The sequence below is a fragment of the Phoxinus phoxinus genome (assembly GCF_949152265.1).
Source record: "Phoxinus phoxinus genome assembly, chromosome: 12".
NCBI lineage: Eukaryota > Metazoa > Chordata > Actinopteri > Cypriniformes > Leuciscidae > Phoxinus > Phoxinus phoxinus.
In genome coordinates, this window is record NC_136887.1 from 5469666 (window position 1) to 5483576 (window position 13911).

The window sequence follows — 13911 nt, forward strand, 5'->3', positions numbered from 1 at the left end:
ATGAACAAGTAATAAAAGCTTTACCAAAAATGACTAAATAATTGAAATTATGGTAACACTTTACAATAAGGTTCATTAGTTAACATTAGTTAACTACATTAGTTAACATTAACTAATAATGAACTGCACTTATACAGCATTTATTAATCTTTGTTAATCTTTGTTAATGTTAATTTAAACATTTACTAATACTTTATTAAAATCTTGTTAACATTAGTTAATGCGCTGTGAACTAACATGAACAAACAATGAACAGCTGTATTTCTATTAACTAACATTAACAAAGATTAATAAATACTGAAACAAATGTAGTGCTCATTGTTAGTTCATGTTATTTAATACATTAACTAATGTTTAATAAATGAACCTTATTGTAAACTGTTACCGAAATTATAAAAAATAAAAACTAATTCAATAAAAACTCAGTATCTCAATGATACTAAGGCTATGTCTACATTAATCCAGATACATTTGAAAACGGCCTCTCCTCTCCTTGAAACCCTATCCGTCCACACTAGCGTTTTCATGCGTTTCCTGACGTTTCAGTGTGGATGAGAAACCTTTGGAAAACACCTGATAACACTAAATTTACTTTACTGCACATGTGTAAAACCTCACAAAAGCTCACTGAGATGAGACAGACGGGAAAATAAATTAGAAAGTTATCGCGCAATTCTTCAGATTTTTCTTCAATTTTATTTAGCACATTATCTCAGCATTCACTGACACATCCAGGTCGCACTCACTCACCATTATATGTTTATTCTAGGACTGGGGGAATTGACGCGTTAATCTTTGCAATTAATTTGAGATGTTTTTTGAATTGTAAAAAAAAAAAAAACGCAATTGACGCAGCACTTTTTTTGCCTCGTTTTAACGACTTCCTGTTGCGGCTGCTATTGTGAGTGTGCCGAACCAAGTCCCCCTGTCATGATGAAGGACAAGGATGGAGTTTTAGAATAAATTTTTGAATTTAAAAAGTTGCCTGATAGCGCGTTTGACAAAACAAAGATGCTGTGTACAATAGAAGCTGGATGCACCGAATTTTTGGCCGCCGAAAATTATCGGCCGGAAAAACAATTTTGCCGAAAGAGAAAAAAGGCCGAAAATATTAAGCCGAATATATGCCGCCCCGCCCCTCCGTGTTCGGCGATCAGGTTTCACGAGCGGGTCTTTTCCGCTCCATGTGTGCGCCACGCTCTCCGTTCCGTGTGTGTGTGTGTGTCGGTGCGCTGCTGCGCTCTCTGCTCAATTTTCCGCTCCGTGTGTAAAATCAATGCTCTGGAGATAATAGCTTTGTCGGACTATACTTTATTTCGATAATTAGTGAATCATTTTTTTTTTTTTTTTGATTATGTTGCAAGGAACTGAATGAAGAATAATATATTGATATATTTATGTTTAATATTAAATTTAATATAGGGCTATTTTCTGTTCCTTTTTTTCTGTGTTGTTTAATTTAATTAGGTGATTCTACGTTTAAATATTGATGATTACAAGCTTGGGGGAAAATCCAATTAATTGCAATTAATTACAGCAAATTGATTAGTCTTTTTTTTTTTATCGATTCCCGGCCCTAGTTTATTCTAAAACGCTCAAACTGCTCTCAGGTTTTACCGCAGGACAGCAAATGTGAGTAAACTTTCTGTCATCTTAGCAGGACTGTGATATGAAGAGTGTGCAAAGTAACATATTTTAGCAGCAGTGTGAAAGTGAATAGCACATAACAGGCATACCGGTATAAACATGAATATCTATTGACACAATTTGCATCTGTCACAGTCACCACCTAGTTGTGACCACTTAGTCGTCTTCCTCACTGTCTTGTGTTAGTTCCTGTCTACACTAGAGTTCCCAGCATCCTCCTTGGCCCACACCTGTACCTCCTTCACAATTACCCACACCTGCCAGTCATCACCGTCATCATGGACTTCAGCGGTTGTGTCGTTATCATCTGTGTATTTAGTTCCCTCAGGTCAGTCAGTCCTTGTCCGTTCTACGTTGTAATTTGTGTGTGTATCCTGCCTGTATAGTATCACTAAAGTTATATTTGTAAGTAAGCACTGGTTTCACAGTACAACGCAAATTCCACAAAATTATGCACTCTGGAGAGCGGTTTCAAAAAGGTTAATTTTCATTAATAAAAACGCTGTCTCAGTGTGGACGGAAGTACAAAACGGAGAGAAAAAGATACGTTTTCAAACGAAACCGTATTAAGTCAAGTCAAGTCAAGTCAAGAATATTTGTATAGCGCTTTTCTCAATACAGATTGTATCAAAGCAGCTTCACAGTATTAAAATAAAATAATAATAAAACGTCCATGTTTGGTAATGCTAATCAATAGTAATATTGATTGATTCATTAAATTGAACATCCCCAACTGAGCAAGCCAAAGGCAACAGTGGCAAGGAAACGAAAAACTCCATCAGGTGACCCAATGGTGACCTAAAACTCCATCAGGTGACCTAATGGAGAAAAAAAACCTTGGGAGAACCCAGGCTCAGTCGGCGGCCAGTTCTCCTCTGGCGGTTATGAACTAGAGGCCGGATTTAACTGTAAGATTAAAACATTTATATGAATGCCTGGTTAAAGAGATGCGTCTTTAATCTAGTTTTGAACTGGGAGAGCGAGTCTGAGCAACGAACAGTATCAGGAAGGCTATTCCAGAGTTTTGGAGCTAAATGTGAGAATGCTCTTCCTCCTTTGGTGGACTTAGATATCCTAGGTATAACCAAAAACCAAAAGTATTAGTGTGGACATGGCCTAAGGTAACACTGGTATAAGCAATACAACATATATAATGTCGCATTCTATTTAAAGACATTGTGTTTTCAGACAGACTGAGGGCCATACGCTCTGTTTTCAGTTTTCATGGGCAGATCTCCAATGTGTAACATGCTTTCGTTTGGCTGATCTGAGTTTGAGTCACGGCTCGTGGTCCTTTTCAATCCTGTCCTCTTTCTCTCTCCAACATTTCTTCCCAACCCGTTCTCATAAGAAAATTTAACTATTTTACAAGTTGGTGATGTCAATCCATACAAGTAGTACAATTGTTTTACCCCCAAACCTAACCTCAGTTGGGTGTAAGCAAATCGCATTGCAATAATACAAATCCGCAGCCAAGTCACCATTATATTTACTAAATGTCATGAGAGTGTGTTGTGCTTCCTGTCAACGGGCTTTATGCACAGCTGCACTACTTCCTGAACTTTAGCCAGCTCCTTTGTTTCCTGTCTGCCATTATTGGACAAACTGATTAATCCAGGTGTGCCTGTCCAACAACAATAATCAGACACACCTGGATTAATCAGTTTGTCCAATAATGGCAGACAGGAATCAAAGGAGCTGGCTAAAGTTCAGGAAGTAGTGCAGCTGTGCATAAAGCCCACTCTATACTGTACAGATAAAGGCAACACATGCCAAGAATAAGTTTAGAATAAATTCTAAGAGATTCATATGTTCATATGAGGTTTCATATGATTGCACTCATGTGAAAACTATTTCTAGCTAAAATGTAAAACATGAGCAGATCATACAAAATGTACATACGAAGTATGTAAGATTCAGAAGAATTTGCAAATAAGTCACAAAATCATAAAAGGTTTGCAAAATTTTTGGATTTTGTTATGGTCATCAGTTGGGTAAAAAAATAAATAATTTGCATCACACTGTTATGGGATATCAGACTCAAACAGATGGTTAGTGGAAATAAGGATAGATTTTATTGCAGAAGATGAGCACGTTAAAAACAGGTAATCAATTCAGATGTTAATAGCAGTTATATATTATATAGCAATTTGTGAAGATAACAGGATAGTAATAGAGTTTACTGTTTTGCAGGTGATGGTGAAGACCGTGGATGAGGAGAGAGATGTCCAAGGATGCAGACATCTCGACTTGATAGCAATAAGTAGACAGGTAATCTTTTCATACAGATGAACTGGAAACATGAAGGAGTAGGAGTGCACAGGAGAAATGCTGGAGAAACATAGGTGCTTAGTAAAGTAGTCCTTTCTCTAAATGAGACCAGCCAATGAGGGAAGGCGAGGTGTGTGCTTAAATGTGTGTGTAGATGAGGTGATGATCAGTGGCAGGTGCGGGTGATGGCTGAGAACCAGGAGGGATGCTGGGTAGCAATATAGGAAGACACCCACATTATATATAGGTATCATTAACTACGATGTACTAAAGTAGTAATTGTTAGGTACAATGTACTTATTGTGTTCACATTGTATTGAAAAACACTTGTGCTGCTGTTGAAGTGAATTTGGGTGTAATGACACACCATGACAGGATAAAGATGAACCCAGAAACGGGAGTTCATTGCAATACTGGATTACAGATGAGGTGAGTTCACAGGCAGTCAAGGCTTTCTTTAAACACAAACTGGAATACACAAATTGGACGGAGAATGCACATGGGCGATCAACAACGTGAAAGTAAGTCTGTAAAACATCAAACAATGCCATATAGAGGAAATGGCTGCATCCAAAATCACATACTTCCCTACTATATAGTAGGAGAAAAACAGTATGTGACAAAAAGAGGACGTCTGAATTCAGAGCACTCATAAAGGAGTTGGCAAAAAGTACCCGGATTACCTACTACTTCCAGTGAGATTCTGAAGTGTGTATATGATAGACACTTTACTATCTTATGAGGCCACAGGAGAGGATTTGTCAAAATGATGCTTGTTGGTCACATGACAGTAACAACATGGCGGTTGTAGTACATCCAGATTACATTCATACTACACACACTCCCTTAGCAATACAAATAAATACCTAATCATGAGAGTATGTGATTTCAGACTGCCTGTGTGATTTCCTTGAGTTTAAATACAAGTTCTAACCAGTGGATAAGTTGCAGGTGCGTGTAACCAACGGGTAAGGTTAGGACAAGTTTAGGGGCTGTTTACACAAAAAGTTTTACGTTTTTAGTTGAAAATGATGTTATGCGTTTTGACCGTTTGTTTACATGACAACGGCGTTTTGGGTGACTGAAAACGCAAAGTTTTGAACATAGGATTCAAAGTGCAAGTTTTTGAAAATGGTCTTTGTGTAAACAACAAAAACACGAATCTCTGAAGCGGATGACATCATGCACATGCATTACATGTTCAGTCTATAGTGTTTCTAATGGCCTGGCAGCAGAATACAGCGTTTTTAGTCGTTTTACGCGGATCTGTGTGCATGGGGATCGTTTTGACAATGGTGTCGTCTGTACGCGGAAAACTCAAAGGAAAACTTCTCTGTTTTAAGCATATCTTTATCGTGTAAACATACCCTTAGTTGTATGGGTAAGGTAAGGGAAGGTCAACAGTGTAATTATAGATGCGGTCACATAAATACATTTTGGCTGCAATTACATGCATGTATTTTAGTGTAAAAACATGCATGTACACGATAAGGGTATTGTACCGAATGATTAATTTTAATGTTTGCACATAGTCAAGACACTTTATATAAAGTGGGTCCATCATTTCCTGAATTTGCCTGTTTTCTTTACAAACGTAATGCATTTCATTCCTGAATAACAAATGTGATTTATATTTTTTGCCACTCGCCTGCAACCATTCACTGGTGGCCTTCTCATTAACGGTGTTTCATGATCATATTTCATAACTGTTGGCTAAAATGTGACTATTGATTAACCAAAACTAGGTTTTGTTAGATGAAAAGGAAAGTCATTTTAAAGTCTGTTGAAAGGTTACGTATAGAGAACCATTTTGGGGAATAACATGCCCAGTGGATTTAATAAACAGACAAGGTCACTTTTCATTTTCTGTTGATCTTCTCAGATCTACTGTTGAATTCAGTGATGGCCCTTTGGTACACTGCCCCAATTACCTCAGTAAACAGCAGCGATACCAAAACACATCTATATGGATGTCATAAAACATTAATTTTTAATACTAGCCACTTCCGCTATAGCTTTGGTAGCCTAATCAATGTGTAAGGTTGTTGCTTACAACTAATAAAGTCATTTTTTATTTTTTTTTGGTCTCACTAATTGCCTTGTTTTTCCTTTGTGTGATTGATGGCACTGTGCTCTGAGGACGTGCCGCAGCCCCTCTCCATCCCCCTGCGTCTTATTAGTCATGCTGAGTTTGGGTACTTCAGCCATTAGTGACTAGTGGAGCTGAGGATAATATTGCAGCACAGCCAAGAGCTCCTCACCTCTCCGGCTCACACACACATCTTCTTCAATTAATATGGAAATCAGCTTATCCTCTCACACTACACACTTCTTATTCGACTGACCCTTTTTTTCCTTCCCCCAAATCACTCGGCTTAATTTGAAAATTAGCCTTTTTATTTCTCAAAGGCGCTTCTTGAGCACATTTTTTGACTTTACTCTCTTTGAGATTCTGCTGTCAGGGGGTTTTGATCTGAATATTCGCACTTGCCTAGTCTCGCCATTGCTTTAGTGGTTAGTCACATTGTCAATTTAGGATGATATTAGCGCAGTGTGAGGTTCTGAGGAAGGAGGACCCAAAAGCAGAAGAATGCTTAATTTCAATTTATTGAAACAGTAATACAGTTGAAGCTGCACAGCTCATAAACAGATAAACCGCAGCGAAGAAAATAGTCAGGCAAGCAGGGATCAGAGTCCAGGATAATCAAATCCAAATCGTGAGGCGAGAATCAGTATCAGACAAGCAGGGTAGTCAGGCGAGGAGCAAACAGAATCAACAGGGACATCCCAACTCACAATCAGAAACCGGCAGTAGTTCACAGCAGAAATCAGTCCAGAAAGGCAAAGGTAACCCAGGGAAATCCAAACTCTAGTAACAGTCCTAATGATCAGCAGCGATAGAACAGTCCAAGACCAGTGAATGCTGGAGAGGAACAGAACACAACTGGGCAGAGAAAAATGTTAGATAAAAAGAAAGCAAAACTACTAAACAAGGAAAAAAACAGCAAGTGAACAGCAAAAGGTACAGAACATACTGGCAGAGAACAAAGGGAAAGAAAGCATAAATGTAGCTGACAAATCAAGCAATAAGGGGAGACAGGTGAGAGCAAACAAGCTGGCGATGGAAGGCCTCAATAAGCAAGCTGTCAAGTATATGCTGAGCTGGGACCCAACATCGCTCCTCTGGACCGTAACCCTCCCAGTCGACAAGATATTGGAATCCCTGTGCACGGCGCCTGCAATCAATGAGACCTCTGACAATGAAGGCAGGAGCGCCCTCGATCATCAGGGGAGGAGGAGGGGCAGGGGAAGACACAGAAGGGACATGAGGAGAACGGGATGGGATGGGGTAACCGAAGCTGGACTGCCACCGGACTGATAACCTTAACAATGGGGTAAGGGCCGATAAACCTAGGTGCCAACGGGACTCGAAGCGGCAAGTACTTGGTGGACAGCAAACATATCTAAGTGCCAACCTCCGGTGTTGGTCCGCGGCAATTTTAGTGCGTTCCCTGTCCCAGATTAATGCTTCCCTGGCCCTCCTCCAGGACCTGCGACAGCGCTGAAAAAAGCCCTTGACCGAGGGAATGGCCACTTCTGTACCCTAGGAAGGAAACGATGAAATCCTTACGACAGACTGGCGGGAGGTTCCAATCTGCCGACAGAACTCTCTCCAAAAATGGGAAACTAACTGGTGCCCCCTGTCAGAGACCATGGATCCGAAAGACGTGGTTGATGACCACCCGGGCCGTCTCCTTAGCTGAGGGGAGTTTAGAAAGGGCAATGAAGTTGACCGCCTTAGAAAAGCGATCCACTACGGTGAGAATCACAGTATTGCCACTAGATAGAGGGAGACCAGTGACAAAATCCAGGGCAATATGCGACCTGGGGTGGGAAGGGATAGGAAGGGGTTGTAGCAGACCAGCGGATGGTAAATTGGAAGATTTATTTTGAGCACAGACCGAGCAAGCACCCACAAGCCGACGGATGTCCGCTGCCATGGCAGGCCACCAAAACCGCTGGCGAATGGCAGCCAGCGACCTCCTCACTTCTGGGTGGCACATGAGTCTGGAAGAATGACCCCACTGGAGAACGGAGGCGCGAACTGAGTCAGGAACGAAAAGCAAACCCGCTGGGCACCCCTGGGGCACTTCAACTCCAGCCAGCCCAAGTGACCGCCCCCACTACACAGCCCTGAGGCAAAATGCATCATATTTACCATTTTTGGAGCCCGGCCTGTAAGATAAAGTTAAAGCGCCCAAAAAACAATGCCCAATGAGCCTGCCTGGCATTCAGACGTTTAGCTGTAGTTCAAGGTCCTGTGGTCAGTCCACACCACGAAAGGAATCCATCCCCTCTAACCAGTGACGCCACTCCCCCAGAGCCAATCGTACTGCCAACAGCTTCGATTGCCAATGTCATAATTTCGCTCTGCGGGAGACAAACAGTGTGAGAAATAAGCACAAGGATGTAACTTATTATCTTGAGGGGATATTTGAGAAAGAACCGCTCCAACACCTAACTCTTATGCATCAACCTCCACCACGAACTTCCGAGCAGCGTCAGGTGTAACAAGAATTGGAGCAGAAGTAAACCTGCATTTGAGTTCATCAAACGCACTCTGAGCCACCGCAGTCCAGGCAAATTTAGCCTTGGTGGAGGTCAAGGTAGTCAGAGGGGCCACCACCTGACTGAAGTTCCAGATGAATCGCTGATAGAAATTGGCGAAACCCAGGAACCATTGTAAACTTTTTCTGGTGTCAGGCACTGGCCAGTTAGAGACGGCCTTCACCTTCGCACAGTTCGCAGGGTCAATTTGAATCCCCTCCACCGAAATGACAGAAACAAAGAACGAGACCGACTGGGCATGGAAAGTACACTTCTCCGCCTTAATAAACAACTGATTCTCCAGAAGCCGCTGGAGAACTAGTCTCAGGTGCCGTATGTGCACCTGTAAGGAGGGAGAGAACATTAAAATATCATCCAGGTACACAAAAACTAATTTGATCATATCTCTCAGTTTGTGAGTGCTTGGAAGACGGCTGGGGCATTGGACAGGCCAAACGGTAAAACCAAATATTCAAAGTGCCCCGTGGGAGTGTTAAAGGCCGTCTTCCACTCGTCCCCCTCCTTATTCCGAACAAGATAGTAAGCGCTGCGTAGATCCAGCTTTGTAAAGAATCTCATCCCCTGCAAGAGTTAGATGGCTGAAGACATAAGAGGCAGGGGGTACCTGTTTTTAACCGTTATGTCATTCAGCCCCCGATAACCTATACAGGGAGCCTTATACAGGGATGGCAGAGAGCCATCCTTCTTCACAAAGAAGGATCCCAGACCTGCCGGAGAAGAGGAGGGAGGGATGGTTCCAGCGCCCGCTCAGGAGCTGACAAAGAGAAAACGTGACAACGAGGTGGAGAAGTGCCTGGGAGAAGATAGATGGCACAGTCATACGGTCGTTGTGGAGGAAGAGATGCAGCTCGGGACACTCTAAAGGCCGCACGCAGATCGTGATGCATGACGGGAACCTGGGAAAAATCAATCTCCTCCTGCTGAAACAAAGAAGGGGACACAAAAGATGGCGCAGAAACAAGACACTGCGCAATTACAAATAGAATGATCTGCCCAGTTAGTGAGGGGACCATGAAGGGAAAGCCAGGGATGGCCAAAAACTAAGGGAGCTAATGGAGATTTAGTTAGGAGATTAGATAAAGCTCTAGCTCCTCTCTGTGGTTGCCATAGGTAACTACACTCACCGGGCCAATTATAAAAGAAATGGTAATGAGCTTGTGGCAACCAGTGAGAGAAGCTCTAGCTCCTCTCGGTGGTTGCCAGGGGTAACTACACTCACCGGGCCAGTTATAAAAGCATAAATCTCATCTTTAATATCATCAACAAGCCCATCCAAGAACCTCGCCCCCAACGCCTCAGAATTCCATTGACTGGTGGATGCGAGAGTTCGAAATTCAATAGCGTAATCCGCCACCGATCTCTTGCTTTGTCGAAGAGCTCCCAACAGCCTTGAAACCTCCTCTCCAAACACAGACCAATCAAAAACTTTGATAAATTCAGCTTTGACAAGTTGGAAATCAAAACAGCTCTGGGATTGAGACTCGCGTGCTCGAGTCGCGAGCCCGACCAGTCAGCAAGGATATGATATATGCAACTTTTGATATGTCACTTGCATAGGTCCGTGGTTGAAGTGAGAACACTACCTCACATTGAATGATAAAGGAACGACAGTTGGTAGGCTCACCAGCATAAGCAGATTGTTGACTCGAGGCTCATGAGTGGAATTAGATGCGGCTGAATCTGGGCCGAGACGTCGAATACTTTCAAACTGGTCTGAAAGCTCAGCGACTTTTGTAAGAAGAGATTGCATTGAGAAAAGAGCATTAACCAGCTCCACCTCATGATGGCCCAGCATGGCTCCTTGAAGTTCCATGGCTGATTGGATACTCACTTAAAAAAGTTGGGTTAAAAACGACCCAACAACTAACCCAATGGTGGGTTGATATAGCACCGACCTAATGTTGGGTTATTTTAACCCAATAAATTAGGTAACTAGTTTTACCCAATAAATTGGGTTACAAAAAACTAATTTGTTGGGTTATTTGGCCAAAATTATGCTTTAACCAACCTAGTATTATTATTTTATTATTATACTATTATTGTCATGTAAATAAATAACTTACAACTTCAGTATATTGACAATGCTTTATTTACATTCAATGGCATTACATTCAAAGGCATTACATTCAAAAGTTATTATTGCAATTGTTTTAATTTATTTCCTAAAGGTAAGAAATTGTTTCAATAAATAAAAAAGGTGACCGTGTTTTGAGGGAAAAGAATATTAATGTTAAAATTAATTAATTTAGAATTATGTTTTTAAGTTCTAAGAAACATGGAGCACAAAAACAAATAAACAGTTATAAACATTACAAGTTGTAAATAAATTCATTAAGTCATTGTTGCAATTGCTTTAATTTACTTCCTTAAGGTAAGAAATTCTTTCAATCAATAAATAAATAAATAAAAGTAATGCAATTATAAACTGCCTCATAAGACAACATTGTGTTGAGGGAACACCTCCAGGCACAGAATATTAATGCTAAAATTAATTTATTTACAATTCTGTTTTAAATTCTAAAAAACATGGAATACAAAAACACAAATAAACAAACAAAACAAACAAAATCAAGTCCACTTTATCCAATTATAAACTGCCTAGTAGGCGACAGTGTGTTGATGGAACTCCCCCTGGCACAGAAACTGCCAAACAGGCTTTGGATACTCAGGCCTCATCCACACTACTGCGTTTTAGTTTAAAAACGGAGAATTAAAACGAATTCGATCTCCGTCCACACCAGTGTTTTAGCTGCGTATTAGAATTGATCTCCGTCCACATTAAAACGACTGAAAACGCGGATCACGTGACCATTCACCAACACTGGGCGTGCGCGTGCAGGTGTAAACAGACGCATGTAGGCAGTGATAGCATTTTAAAATGCAGAATTGACTTGCACAACAGCTGCTAGCAAAGACATCAACATCAGTAACGCTTGTAATTCGTTATCCATGTTGCAGTCACTAACGTTACGTAGTCCAGGCTGGTTTGTATGTGTTCTCCCCGGGGACGGGTCATGTGATGGGTGTCTGACGAATCAGGGAAGGATACGCCATGACTGATGACACCCAATCATAGAGCCGAGCGTGAGCCTCTGCGTCATCGTTTGTCAAGTCCTCCGTTTTGACCATCTTCACTAAAACGCCCTCCGGGGATTCAAAACGCAAAACGGGGTCGGAGCGTTTTTAAACTTCTCCGTTTTAGGTCTTCGTTTTTGCCATTGTAGTCTGGACGGGAGGTGCAAACGTAGCAAAAGGTCTCCGTTTCGAAACGAAAACGCAGTAGTGTGGATGGGGCCTCAATTTCTAAAACATAAAATTATTTAAAGCATGTATCCACAGCTTGTAAAAGTCTGTCTTGCTCTAGTGCCGCTTCTCCCACAATGACGAAGGCTTGTGAGCAGTTGAATTTATCCCCAAGCTGCAGGACATGAGGGAATTGCCTCCGTTGCTCCTCCACCTCCAAATATTGAATGATGTTTGTTCCAACCTTTAAATAGAATTTTGAAATGGTAAATATGCACACATGGATCAAATATTACCCAAAATGTGTTGTCATAAATGATGTACCTACAGGCTATAAATCAACAAATGCTTGTTTTGCCTCCTGGTAAGAGGGCCGAACCATCTTGCAGCCCGTTTTGAATGGCAATGGAGGAAGGATAGCTGGCAGGGTTTTTAAAGCAACATCTCCAAGAGTGTCTTTACATTAAACAAAAAGAACAATGGATTAATCTTTAAACAAGTGCATTATATTATAGACAAAATATTACAACTTGACATGAAAGTACAGAGCTGTTGTGGATGATTTTCTCACCAGAAGAAATGTTAGTCTGAACAGGAAGATCCAAGGCTCTCTTCTCGGTCTTGTGATATGAAATGATTCGTTGAGATGCATGTCCCCAAATTTCAAAGTCCTGAGCAATCTAAAAATGAATAAAGAAAAAGAAAAGTTAAAATCACACCAACACCTCATATGGTGCAGTAACAAATAAATTGTGGACATTTGTTTTTCGATATGAAAAATCAAGCTTGGTGAATCAAATCAAGTGGGATTAATTTTTTTAAAATATAGAAAAATATAATTAAAATGCCACTAAAAGAAAAGATTTAGATTCCGATCTTATACCTATTTATTTTAAGGAATCAAATCTAGAAAAAAATATACATTTTAAATAAAAAAACGTGTATATAAAACCAACACCAATAAGCAGAAATGAAGTTGCGTATGCGTGTATGTGTACCTGCATTTGTGTTTGTGTGGGTGTCAGGTCTCACAAATGATGCCCTAAATGTTAGGGCGCTGTTCACAAATGCACTGTTGCACCTGCATGTGTGTTTGTGTGTATGAGCAAGCATTGTTCCAAAATGCATTTGTGACTCAAAGCTTTCCTTTCTGTGTGAACAGAAATGTTCTGATTTATTCTGGATTTATTTTTAAAAAACTGAAAAAACCCTCTTGGGAATTGTAATAATGTAATAAATTCATACAGGTTAGTAGGGACATGGTGGGAAAGTTATGACAAAAGTTTGTGAATGCATCAAACACTATTTGACAATGCATTCGCAACCATCTATGTTATTGAACTTAATACATGAAGTACATTCTTCCATTCAACTTGTGGCCCACAACAATAAAACAATAACAAACAAATAATAAAATAGTTTATCTTTTACACAGGAATTTTCTCTGTAAATCGTTTGTGAATTTACATTTGAGATTTTTTTTTACGCTGTTCAGGAGCCATGTGCCACTGAAAAGTGATGATTGAGATGCAGTTTGACCAATGTTTGCGTTACGTACATTACGTACGTTACGAAGGCAATGCAAAAAGGCACACATTGAATGGCGTATTGAAGGAGTGCAAAAAGAGGACGTATGATCACCCTAGTTTAACACTTTGTAGTATTTTAAATTCACACTAGTTGGGATAGCCCAAGTATACATTTGCGCTACAATGTAGGCCTTTATATAACACAGCATAACGTTACCTTCTTCCTGTAAGTGACTGCGACACTGGATGGACCAGGCTTCCGCTGGGTCTTGAAGCCGAGCGCGTCGGTCAAATATCTGAAAATATGAATAACTTCCCACAAAGTATTAGCAGCTAGAAAGAACATAGACAGTGAGGAAGAGTATCACAATCGAGTATTAAGAAATACCATCGGTGCCGTGCCGTAAGTCGCAGATATAGCGGACGAAAAGCAGTCGACAGGGGAGATATAAACATGGAAATAATCTAAACAGAAAAAAAGCGGCAATAATACTGTAAGAGCTTAAAGTCACTTCATAACGAAAAAAAATAACATGTATACAATATGCATAGCCTAAAGATACTGTATAGTGTAATATTAACTCACCCGTGC

General features: G+C 40.6%; 1 long non-coding RNA gene across 1 annotated transcript; it reads right to left on the reverse strand.

The window, feature by feature from the left end:
• Positions 1–10884: 10884 nt before the first annotated feature.
• On the reverse strand, positions 10885–13911 carry LOC307008222. Its single transcript, XR_013799778.1, has 4 exons — positions 13537–13911; positions 12362–12470; positions 12119–12246; positions 10885–12034 (listed from the first exon to the last, which is right to left on the reverse strand). It is a non-coding gene; the product is annotated as an uncharacterized lncRNA (long non-coding RNA).